Raw genomic sequence first — 12,808 nt, forward strand, 5'->3', positions numbered from 1 at the left:
TGATCTATAGTGTTAAACAACAATTATGTTGGTTTCAGTTGTTTTGTGGTAACGTACTCAAAGTTATCATTTTTAGACTTTTTAATAAAGTTTCCATGAAGAGACATTGCATATCTTTAAGCGTTTATTAATAAATAACAAAACATAGAACATATTGAGCCCTAAGTCGTCGATGAGACGGCTTACTGAGACACAATAATTTTATTATTTCTCCAGATGTCGCTGCAGGTATATGCACAATTTAATTATCTTCTATGATTTTCTTAAATTAGTAGACATTTCTGGAACTGTACCAGCGGCTTTGTTTTCTTCTGTAGCTGTTTTACTTGTATAGATTTTGCTCGAAGTGTTATTGATGCCTAGCTATTTAAGATTTTCTTATTTCTGCAGATCTCGCTGGAAGTGAAGTGAAATTTGACCGCCAGGGAGATGGTTTGGGACGATACAACATATACAACTATCAACGTATCCCTAATACCTCTTTGTATGAATACAAAGGTATCGGTGAATGGTTCAATGGTTTGCATTTAAATTTGGATGAAGTACTCTGGTCTCAAGGCTCACGTAGGGTGCCGCCCTCTATCTGCAGTGAACCGTGCGGGGTGGGTGAAATTAAAATGACGCAAACTGGTGACGTCTGTTGCTGGATTTGCTCACGTTGTAACCCGTGGGAATACGCGCTGGACGAATTTACATGTGCGGATTGTGGTCACGGGCGCTGGCCGTACCCCGACAAACTTAGCTGTTACGACCTAACGAAACAGCACATGCGCTGGAACTCGATTTTTGCACTCGTGCCTATTGCTATATCATGTCTGGGTATTCTATTGACTCTAGGGGTAATGATAATCTTTGTTCTAAATAACAACACTCCAATCGTTAAGGCTTCAGGTCGGGAACTTAGTTACATGCTGCTATGGGGCATCCTATTCTGTTATCTTATGACGTTCATTCTTCTAGCTAAGCCTAGCCCCGTGATTTGTGGCTTACAACGTTTCGGTGTGGGCTTTGGGTTCTCGACTATATACAGTGCCCTCTTAACCAAAACGAATCGTATTTCTCGAATTTTGACAGTGCTCGTAACTCAGCTCGTCGCCCGAGTTTCATAAGTCCTCGATCACAGGTTATAATAACATCGGTGTTCATCGCTGTTCAGGTTATCGCAACCCTGGTGTGGTTCATGATCGAGATACCAGGCGTCCGCCATTACTACCCGGATGGAAAAAGGAACGAAGTGATCCTGAAATGTCACACCAAAGACTCCAGCTTCCTTATTTCACTGCTGTACAACATGGTGCTGATAACAGTGTGCACCGTATACGCTGTCAAAACCCGAAAAATTCCTGAGAATTTTAATGAGTCCAAGTTCATTGGCTTCACAATGTACACAACGTGCATTATATGGCTAGCCTTTGTACCAATTTACTTCGGAACAGGCAATTCGTTTGAGGTAAATATTTTAAAATCGTTCTAAGTTTATTTTAACGAAAACTGGAATTTATTACGAGGTTTTAATCAACGTGAACAAAATAACGGGTTTTATCTCCAGTGAAATGTGTTTTATTGGCTCCATCTGGGTTAGCCAACAGTGAAATGTGTTTTATTGGCTCCATCTGGGTTAGCGAACAGTGAAATCTGTTTTATTGGCTCCATCTGGGTTAGCGAACAGTGAAATGTGTTTTTATTGGCTCCATCTGGGTTAGCGAACAGTGAAATGTGTTTTATTGGCTCCATCTGGGTTAGCGAAATTATAAGCTATTGATAACTCCTACCGAAATTGTGATGGTGAAATATAGAACAAATAAAGACACGTTCTGGAGATAAAATCGTTACCTTATCTTCATTAATAAATATTTTAACATGTTTATAACCTCTCTCTTTTAACCTCTCTCTAGATTAATAAATCATTTGTTTCGTCTCGCTATATTTCTTATCATTATTCTCTCCCACCTAACGCCATGTATAATAGTTCGTTTTCGTAATTGTTATTTCTTTCTTTTGTTTCTCTATAGTTTTACTAGTTTGTTCAACCGATTTCTTGTCAACTTCCTCTTCTTTCGCCACATTTTTCTTTTGTCACATTCATCTTCATCACGATATTTCTCCTTCTTTCCCATAATCCTTGCAGGTTTTCGTCCGTAACTTTACGTTTCACCAAACCTTTCAAAAAGTTATTAATCACACTTGCTATCCTAATACCAATTACAATAATAGGATAGAGCTCGATCTGTCAGAATATTTTACCATTAAAGTCTTCGGAAGAATCGAGTAACGAAAACTGCGGATCAGTAAGAGGCTATCTAACTAAGTGAAAACTATGAACTAGCAGGAGGCTATCTCACTAAGTGAAAACTATGGACTAGCAGGAGGTTAGCTTACTAAGCGAAAACTATGGACTAGCTTGAGGCTATCTCACTAAGTAAAAACTATGGACTAGCAGGAGGTTAGCTTACTAAGCGAAAACTATGGACTAGAAGGAGGCTAGCTCACTAAATGAAAACTATGGACTTGCAGGAGGTTAGCTTACTAAGCGAAAACTATGGACTAGCTTGAGGCTATCTCACTAAGTAAAAACTATGGACTAGCAGGAGGTTAGCTTACTAAGCGAAAACTATGGACTAGAAGGAGGCTAGCTCACTAAATGAAAACTATGGACTTGCAGGAGGCTAGCTCACTAAGTGAAAACTATGGACTAGCAGGAGGCTAGCTCACTAAATGAAAACTATGGACTAGAAGGAGGTTAGCTCACTAAGCGAAAACCATAGACAAGCAGGAAGTTAGCTCACTAAGCGAAAACCATAGGCAAGCAGGAAGTTAGCTCACTAAATGAAAACTATGGACTAGCAGGAGGTTAGCTCACTAAATTAAAACTATGGACTAGCAGGAGGCTAGCTCACTAAATTAAAACTATGGACTAGCAGGAGGTTAGCTCACTAAGCGAAAATCATAGACAAGCAGGAAGTTAGCTCACTAAATGAAAACTATGGACTAGCAGGAGGTTAGCTCACTAAATTAAAACTATGGACTAGCAGGAGGCTAGCTCACTAAATTAAAACTATGAACTAGCAAGAGGTTAGCTCACTAAATTAAAACTATGGACTATAAGGAGGCTAGCTCACTAAATGAAAACTATGGACTAGCAGGAGGCTAGCCCTCTTAATCATGTTGTTTATAATTTTCTTTTAGAAATTACAGTAAATGGGAATAACTTATGTGAATATAATAATAGTTGCTTAATAGTGCAAACACATGTAACTTAAAACTTAATTCACTTGAATCGTTGAGTGAAGTCAAAATATTAAGTTTTTATTAATCAAAACTGAAACCTAATCGTGCACAATAAAACATTAGCATGACCTATCTTCTAAAGATATATATATAAAATAATATGCATTATTTACCAGATAAACTCATGTTTTGTGTGTATATATATATATGCTAAGTCATTAGTATCAAGTGTTTGTGTTGACCATAATCTTAAACTGATTCTGGCAACTTCTCACTTCATTTACTTTCAATATGACAAACGCGATGTTACCAAACTAAATTAAAAACACAGTGTTAAGTCCATTATAAAATCAGTAATTTTACAGGTGACAGATACACGCAGATACCGTATTCTTGTACTAAATATTCTACAATTACAGTTACGGATGTTGTAGTCTCACTAAGCCTAGATTACAAACGTCAAATCAATAAAATGTCTTTAATCCGAGGGTCCCGGATTAAAATCCCCGTCACACCAAACATGCTTGCTCTTTCAGCCGTGGGGACGTTATGATGTGGCGGCCAATCCCACTATTCTTTGGTAAAAGAGTAACCCAAGAGTTGATGGCGGGTGGTAATGACCAGTTGCCTTCTATTTAGTCTTACACAGCTAAATTAGGGACGGCTAGCGCAGGTAGCTCTCATGTAGCTTTGCGCGAAATTCAAAACAAACCAAACTAAAATCTCCTCTATTCGCAACGTTCTCTGGTTCTTAATATATGTAACTAGACACCTTGATAAAGATAAAATATCAGCTTCCTCTGACGTTACATACTACTATAGGTCATTGTACTTTGTTATCTCATGACGTTTATTCTTCTAATTAAACTTAACCCTGTGATTTGTGGCATTGGGTTCTCCACTATATACGAGATGCAATAAAGATGAAACGTCAGAATTCCTTGCTCGACAGAGAACAAAAGAATGTTGTGAACAAAGGAGACTTTATTAATTAGAGATTGAGAACCGATGTTTAATGAAACATGTTAATCTTAATCGAAATGTTTATGCATGTACACACAGACTATTTATTTCTTGTATTATGTAAACATCGCACACGATGGCGTTTTAACCATAACCCTAAAAATTGTTTGTTTTGTATTTCGCACAAAGCTACTCGAGGGTTATCTGAGCTAGCCGTCCCTAATTTAGTAAGACCTCCCCTAAATATTAACATAAATCACAAATGCTTCTATGTTTGTTTGTTTTTAATTTCGCGCAGAAGCTACACGCGGGATAGCAGCACCAACCGTCCCTAATTTAGAAGTATAAAACTAGAGGAAAGGCAACTAGTTTTCATCACCCGCCGCCATCTCTTCAGAATGCTCTTAAATTTACCAAATAATATACCTCAATCAGGGACTGATCGTCTTAAAATCTTAAATACCTCAATCAGTTCCTTTCTAACTCTTAAATACCTCAATTTTTTTCCTCGTATTCAACACTTCCTTAAATACCTCAATCAGTTCTTCTTTCTAACAATCAGTTCTTCTTTCCTCGTATTCAACACTTCCTTAAATACCTCAATCAGTTCCTTTCTAACTCTTCTTTCCTCGTATTCAACACTTCCTTAAATACCTCAATCAGTTCCTTTCTAACTCTTCTTTCCTCGTATTCAACACTTCCTTTATTTTAGGCACCATTATAGTAGCCTCCCGCTGTATCTCTTCCAACTGTTCAATGTTTTTCCCAAGGCTGAACACAACATTACAAATGTGGCTTCACCAGTAACCTTTGCAGTGCAATTATAACCTGTTCATACTTGTACTCAGTGTTTCTGTATATATCCCTACCACTATAAACAACACATTGCTCGGATGGCTTCAGAGACCATCTTCCATTTATTTGTCCAACTCACTAAATGATTTAAATCCTTTTGAGAAGCACCAGTATTCTCTTCACATTCAGCAACATCCAAGACCTTAATATCATCTACAAATTTAAGTAACTTATTGACTATTTCTTTATCTATGTCACTGATGTAAATGTTCCATGATGTACCCCACTTGTGACATTAATCCAGTTTGACTAAACTCCATTTGTAAAGTCCATTTGTTGGACTTGTCCTTTGAAAAAAAGAAGTTACGTCAGACAACTTTCAACTCCCTGGTATCTGTCCAGTATTCCACAACTGACAATAAAATGGTCATAAGTGGCTCACATATCCAACCTTTAACCTCTTTCAAAACCTTTGGAAAATACCATCTGGTTCAGATGCCTTAGCGTTTATTTAGCTTACCAATGTTTTCAACCGGCTAAGAATTAATTCAATCATCTTGTTTGATCTTGTTCCCATTTATAAACTATCGTTTTTTCCTTATCTCCATATGCAGCAAAACATCTAACCTAATAGAGCACCCAGATGTTCTCCAATCTCCACCCTCTTGATTATTTCTATATTTCAAGTTAACAAAGAATCTAAAATAACATTGTTATTAGTAGGTACATTGCCCAACTGGTGAAGAAATTCATCTTAAACAGTTTCCAAAAAACCTTTCTTTCTCGTGGTTTGACTCTAGCATTTCCTAATCTTTATACCTGAAATTAAAACCACTCATAATCATGCATACACTTACAATTGAAGTTTAACTACTGAAGGCTTCTATTGGAAATGTTCAGTCATTTCTGGGCCAAATTCAACTTATTTCTTACAGTTTGGCGGATCATACGTCTCTGTGTATACGGCAAAGCGACCTCTAAGCAAAAATCTCCTACTAAGAGTATTCCACGTCACCTCTGTATCATATTCAAATTAGAAAACAAAGAGAATTATTACAACATTTAAACTTGTGTCTACTCTTGATTGTTCGATGAGTTTATGTTAGTTTTTTTACGTATTTGTGTTCCATATTTTATAAATAGATCATTTCTTTGTTTATTTGTATTTAAGTGCAAACCTATACAATTAGTTCTCTATGCTCTCCCCATCATGGGTATCGAAATCCAGTCTCTAGCGTCGTAAGTCTGCGGAAATACTGCTGTACTACTAGGAGGCAGAAAATAAGTAAGGAGAAAGGTCTAAGAATAATTGAATTCTGAAGTGAAGTGTACATAGGACAAATTTCTTCCCCGTATAAAAAGAATCCCCCTATTGAGTTTTAAACGATTATTCTCCCCCTTCCCCATTAACTTCACATCCTTCAACTGGTGGAAAGGTTAAGACTTGATCAACGCTGTCTAAGGAAGATTATATTAAACAGTCATGTACAAATGTTAAAGATCTGCGCATGCACAAAACATTGTTGGAACGTTGTTTCACGTGGCGTTTCCTACGTATTTTTATTGGATGTCTGTTCCACCAACTTTTCATGTTCCTGTGCCAATTTCACTACTTCTATACATTTTAAAGTAATTCATTTCAACCAAATGTATTTTATCATTTATTAAGTATATGATTTGTTATCCCTTTAGTCCAACAAATGAAACGACGATTTTCAAAAATCGCGTGACTTTAAGTAATTTACAGACGAGAAAAATGAAACGTTAAATGGAACATTAAAAAATATATGTATATATATATATAAATAAAATACTTCTAAAATTCAAATATACAGACCCTTCATCTACACAATTCCGCGAAAAACGATCTTTTAACAGTAAACAGTACGTGGTAGGAACAGCAGATTCATGACGGAAGTTGTCTGTTTTTCACGTCTGGCATTGAGACGTCAAACATATCTCGAGGGCACGTTCTATGCGCTATGAAACCGATCCTGACTGATTTATGTCCCACCCAAACAAGAAAACTGGATAACTGCTTCAATTACTGACCGTCATTTTAACGTAAAGGCTTAGGTGACAAAAATTTAAAAACAAATAATATTGAATACTTAAATAACAATATGTAATAGAGATGGCGTATGGAAAACGTTTGTAGGGCTTGTGAGACATTTGGTGGTTTTATGATCTTTATACATACATATAATAAATAGTAAACGTGCCACACATTTATCAAGCCTGAATTTAACTGAATGTTACAAAAAAGTAATTATTTTATTAACCCAGAAACGTTGTTTCTGTGTATGTTACTGTTTTACAGTTTCCATACGAGGTATCTAGTTTAGTTGTCACGCCTTTATAAGAAAGATCTTGAGGGTGAGAAAGAAAAAAGATGAAACTTATGGCAAAATTAACCATAATTTAGAACTGATAAGCTTTAAATTATTTTTGGTTTAGATGTGTAGCCTCTTACTCATCATTAATAAGGTAAAATACCGTAGATGTACAGTCACAATTAATTATACATTATTATTTAGCAGACAAACTGGTTCCTTATTTATTTATCTGTTAACTAATAAACAACATGTAATCACTGGCAGGTTGTAAAACATAGAACTTTAAAATTTCATATTGATTTCTACTAGAGAACCATGAAAGAACCATAATCCTAATCTGATGGTTTCGGGGCCTGGCATGGCCTGGGGGTCAGGGTGCTCGACTTGCAATATGAGAGTCGTTGATTTGAGCATCGTTACTAAATGTGTTGGCCCTTTCAGCCGTGGGAGCAGTATAATGTGACAATCAATCCCACTATTCGTCAGTGAAAGAGTAGCCCAAGCGTTCACGGTTGGTGATGTTGACTATCTGCCTTCCCTGTAGTTTATCACGACAAAATTAAGGACAGCTAGCTCAGATAGTCCATGTAGCTCTGCGTGAACTTCAAACCAAAACAAGCAAACCTAATGGTATTACTTTGTTTGATTTTGAAGATAAACAATTAACGCAAACTTTATTTCTCCATCAACTAAACACTTTATTGTCCCTTATCGTTAGTTATTTCACACAACATTAAGTTTTAGGTGTTTGAGAAGAAATTCTCCAGTGAACTATCTTAATGCGAACATCCCAGGATTGAACACTGATTATTCGATACATATCGATTGCAAGAAAAGACTTTGTACAACCTATAAGAGAGTTGTTGTTGTTTTGAAGTAAGCACAAAGCTACACAATGGGCTACCTATGCTCTGCCCACCACGGGTACCGAAACCCGGTTTTTAACGTTGTAAGTCCGCAGACATACCGTTGAGCCACTGGGGGACCCTATAAGAGAGGAATGTCGTTTATAGATGTTGTCTACCAGTGTGGCTTGCATGATATACTGTAAAATCGTTCTGTTTATAGGTGTGATCATAACTTTGTTTATTGATATTGTCCACCTTCAATATTATACATGATGTACTGAAAGCTCTGTTTTCTTATTATTTCCTATGTTATTTAATAACTATTCACACAATATAAACTATTCATTTCAAATACGTTTGTATTGTTCCCATAATAATCAACTATTTCAGAGCAACTGTCCCCACTCTGCTCTACTTAGAGTGATTTCACTGTCCCCACCCTGCTCTACTTAGAGTGATTCCACTGTCCCCACTCTGCTGTACTTAGAGTGATTCCACTGTCCCCACTCTGCTCTACTTAGAGTGATTCCACTGATTTAATGGTTAGGAGACAAAAAGAACTGGAAAGTTACACTTATTCCGGCAACTTAAACTTAAAACTTGAATAAATAAACGTGCCTTGTAACACTTCTATAAATAAACGTGTCTTGTAGCACTTCTATAAATAAACGTGCCTTGTAACACTTCTATAAATAAACGTGCCTTGTAACACTTCTATAAATAAACGTGCCTTGTAACACTTCTATAAATAAACGTGTCTTGTAGCACTTCTATAAATAAACGTGCCTTGTAGCACTTGTATAAATAAACGTGCCTTGTAACACTTCTATAAATAAACGTGCCTTGTAGCACTTGTATAAATATAATCCAATATTTTATGAAGTTTTGCATTCAGAAAACTTTATTAAAATAAGTGTGATGTACTTTGAATTCTGTTCATAGTTTAAGAACATATACGAATGACTTTCATACGCGTAAACCATGATCAGTTACACCTTATTAATTATACCTTAATAATTACACCTTATTAATTATATCTTATTACGGTATTAATTACACCTTATTAATTATATCTTATTACGGTATTAATTACACCTTATTAATTATATCTTATTACGGTATTAATTACACCTTATTAATTATATCTTATTACGGTATTAATTACACCTTATTAATTACATCTTATTACCGTATTAATTACACCTTATTAATTATATCTTATTAATTATATCTTAATAATTACACCTTATTAATTACACCTTATTAATTATATCTTATTAATTATATCTTAATAATTATACCTTATTAATTACACCTTATTAATTATATCTTATTAATTATATCTTAATAATTATACCTTATTAATTATATCTTATTAATTATATCTTAATAATTATACCTTATTAATTATATCTTATTACCGTATTAATTACACCTTATTAATTATATCTTATTAATTATACCGTATTAATTACACCTTATTAATTATATCTTATTAATTATATCTTATTACAGTATTAATTACACCTTATTAATTATACCTTATTAATTACACCTTATTAATTATACCTTATTAATTATATCTTATTACCGTATTAATTACACCTTATTAATTATACCTTATTAATTATATCTTATTAATTATACCTTATTAATTATATCTTATTACCGTATTAATTACACCTTATTAATTACACCTTATTAATTATATCTTATTAATTATACCTTATTAATTACACCTTATTAAGTATATCTTATTAATTACACCTTATTAATTATATCTTATTACCGTATTAATTACACCTTATTAATTACAACTTATTAATTATACCTTATTAATTAGTGCAAGTTCAGTTTACGGTACATTAAGTTTTTTTTTAGCGTCAGTATCACAGTGATTCTTATTGGAGACTAACCCTAATTACCACGTAGATAATAAGTGCTTATTCTGCAGGGCTACCGAGGTTACTAGCACTTTACAACAGCGATATTTCAGGTCCAGTGCTGCTCTTATAATTTCTTCCTTCACCGTCAGTCTCTTCCAGTCAGATGGCCATGATTACGCATTATCACCTGGCGATTCTGTTTCCATGGTAACAAGTTTTTCCAAAGGCCGCTCATCTTGGCAAACATTTCACAGCCCTTTCAGTGTATGTGAACGCCGACTTCCGATACAACATTTAAGCAGGCCAAAGAACAAAAGTCCATGGTTGTACATCAGGATAAGATAAGCAGGCCAAAGAACAAAAGTCCATGGTTGTACATCAGGTTAAGATTACTGTAATTCCAATTTGTTTACCATCTTTCTCACAAAACGACCACTGATTTCGTGGTGTAGCTGTCAACTTGTAAATTTCAAATCTTCGTTTTTGCTCCTGTGAACGGTACCATGAGATATGCCCAGCTTTATTGCAATGTCCTTCCGGTTCTGCGAACATAACCACAGCCATCATTTTACAAGAAAAGCCTTTGCTCCGACCTCGATTTTTAAACCCATTACTGCCATAAACACTCTGCTGAACGAGTTTGTTTACTTTTTTCCCAATATTGTTAGCGTCCTTTGTCAAAATGTCATATCCTCCGATTTTACACTTCTCACTCACCTTACTGATGTGTGATATTAATATCTGTGTTCGGAAAACGTCGTATTTCTTCTCAGCCATTTGGTTGCACTTCATTACCAAATGGTTTGGAATTCGTCGTTAAAAAGATGCATCTATTTATATATATATAATGAATTGCATCTGTAGTAACATTCCATATTCCATCTGGGCACCACGACATACATCTGTGTTGGCACTCCATCTGGGCATAATGACTTGCATCTGTAGTAACATTCCATGTGGGCACCACGACATGCATCTGTGTTGGCACTCCATCTGGGCATAATGACTTGCATCTGTGGTAACATTCCATCTGGGCACCACGACATGCATCTGTGTTGGCACTCCATCTGGGCATAATGACTTGCATCTGTGGTAACATTCCATCTGGGCACCACGACATGCATGTGTTGGCACTCCATCTGGGCATAATGACTTGCATCTGTGGTAACATTCCATGTGGACACCACGACATACATCTGTGTTGGCACTCCATCTGGGCATAATGACTTGCATCTGTGGTAACATTCCATGTGGACACCACGACATGCATCTGTGTTGGCACTCCATCTGGGCATAATGACTTGCATCTGTGGTAACATTCCATCTGGGCACCACGACATGCATCTGTGTTGGCACTCCATCTGGGCATAATGACTTGCATCTGTGGTAACATTCCATGTGGGCACCACAACATGCATCTGTGTTGGCACTCCATCCGGGCACCACCATCTTCGTCTGTGGTAACACCACACTAAAATAAGTACATAGATGTCATTTAAATAAAAAGAGATTTACCATCTGTGGAACAATTTTACACCAGACAAGAATATCAACAACAAATGTTACAGACAGCCTTGAAAAAATAATAATACTAAAACTAATTCTTTCACTTTTGAAACGGTGTAAAATGTTGATTGCATTTTCCCACTTTGTGACAGGCAGATTGTAGTAACTGTGTATTTTGGACAAACACGGAAGTGTACAGTCAGATGTTACTTCTGTTACTGTACCTCTGATGATGAACTAGAAGTGACACGTATGGGCTCATCAAAGAAGACAACGATCCTATTACCTACTTGTCAAAAATATTAATATGGAAAGAAAGATATGTGAGCTGGAAACGTGTGTACACCTCAAATTTTAAACTATCATTCGAGTGTGACAAACTTCAAATTACCTTTTTTAAAAATGAAACTTCTTTTTAATCTATAAATTTGGTTATATCCAGCAGTCCCTCACTGGGAAAACGGTAAGTCTTCGGACTTACAGTGCTAAAATCAGGGGTTCGATTCCTTTCGGTGGACAGAGCAGATAGTTCGATGTGGCGTTGCTTTAATAAAACACACATCATTCAGGGGCGTCCGGATATTATATAAACTTGTTTAAAGATTTGTGAAATAAAGTTTTGTTAACATATTTTTTGGACACTTAGTGCTAGGCTTGGTGTGGAAGAGAAGCTAGAATACTAGACAATGAATCCAAAGATCCAACGTTTGCGTCCCCCTGTCGTAAAAGCACGATATGCATTTTGGGACCAAGAATACGTGATGAGAATAACTGTCAGAACTAACTCTTCCAGTGAAGTAAACCTACAGTGAATGCTATTGATTATGTGTCTTCCCTGTAGCCCATCAGCTCAAAATAATGAATGACTAGAGCAGATAAGCCTGGAGTAGATATGTCCAAATACTCAAAACAAAGAATCTGAACCAATAGTGTTAGAGATTGCGTAAGAGAGATGTAACACTTGTACATCATGCTATACATTCACGAACAAGACCTGTTGACAGAAATTCATCTTCCAACAAGATAACGATCCGCGATATGGAAACAACTTTCAATCAGATCATATCCAGAAATTAAAAAGTGGCTTAAAAACATTCGCAACCAGAGCGTAGCCTGCAAACAGTTACAGCATTAATGTTATATAGACAGCGTGTGTTTATATTAAAACCATTTCACAATGGTACATTGATAAACAGATGATGGCATAAAACCAAGGCACACTGATCTTTTTAAAGGAAATGTTAAG

At 35.8% G+C, this 12,808-nt stretch overlaps 1 pseudogene across 1 annotated transcript in view; it reads left to right on the forward strand.

The window, feature by feature from the left end:
- LOC143250356 (metabotropic glutamate receptor-like) overlaps positions 1–10,401 on the forward strand; it is a 42,134-nt pseudogene extending 31,733 nt beyond the window's left edge. The window contains exons 3-5 of the transcript XR_013028149.1: positions 391–1,450; positions 6,158–6,225; positions 10,125–10,401. The product of XR_013028149.1 is annotated as a metabotropic glutamate receptor-like (transcript). The remainder of the gene's footprint in view (positions 1–390; positions 1,451–6,157; positions 6,226–10,124) is intronic.
- The last annotated feature ends 2,407 nt before the right edge of the window (positions 10,402–12,808 follow it).

Source organism: Tachypleus tridentatus, chromosome 5 (assembly GCF_004210375.1).
Source record: "Tachypleus tridentatus isolate NWPU-2018 chromosome 5, ASM421037v1, whole genome shotgun sequence".
NCBI classification, from domain to species: Eukaryota; Metazoa; Arthropoda; class Merostomata; order Xiphosura; family Limulidae; genus Tachypleus; species Tachypleus tridentatus.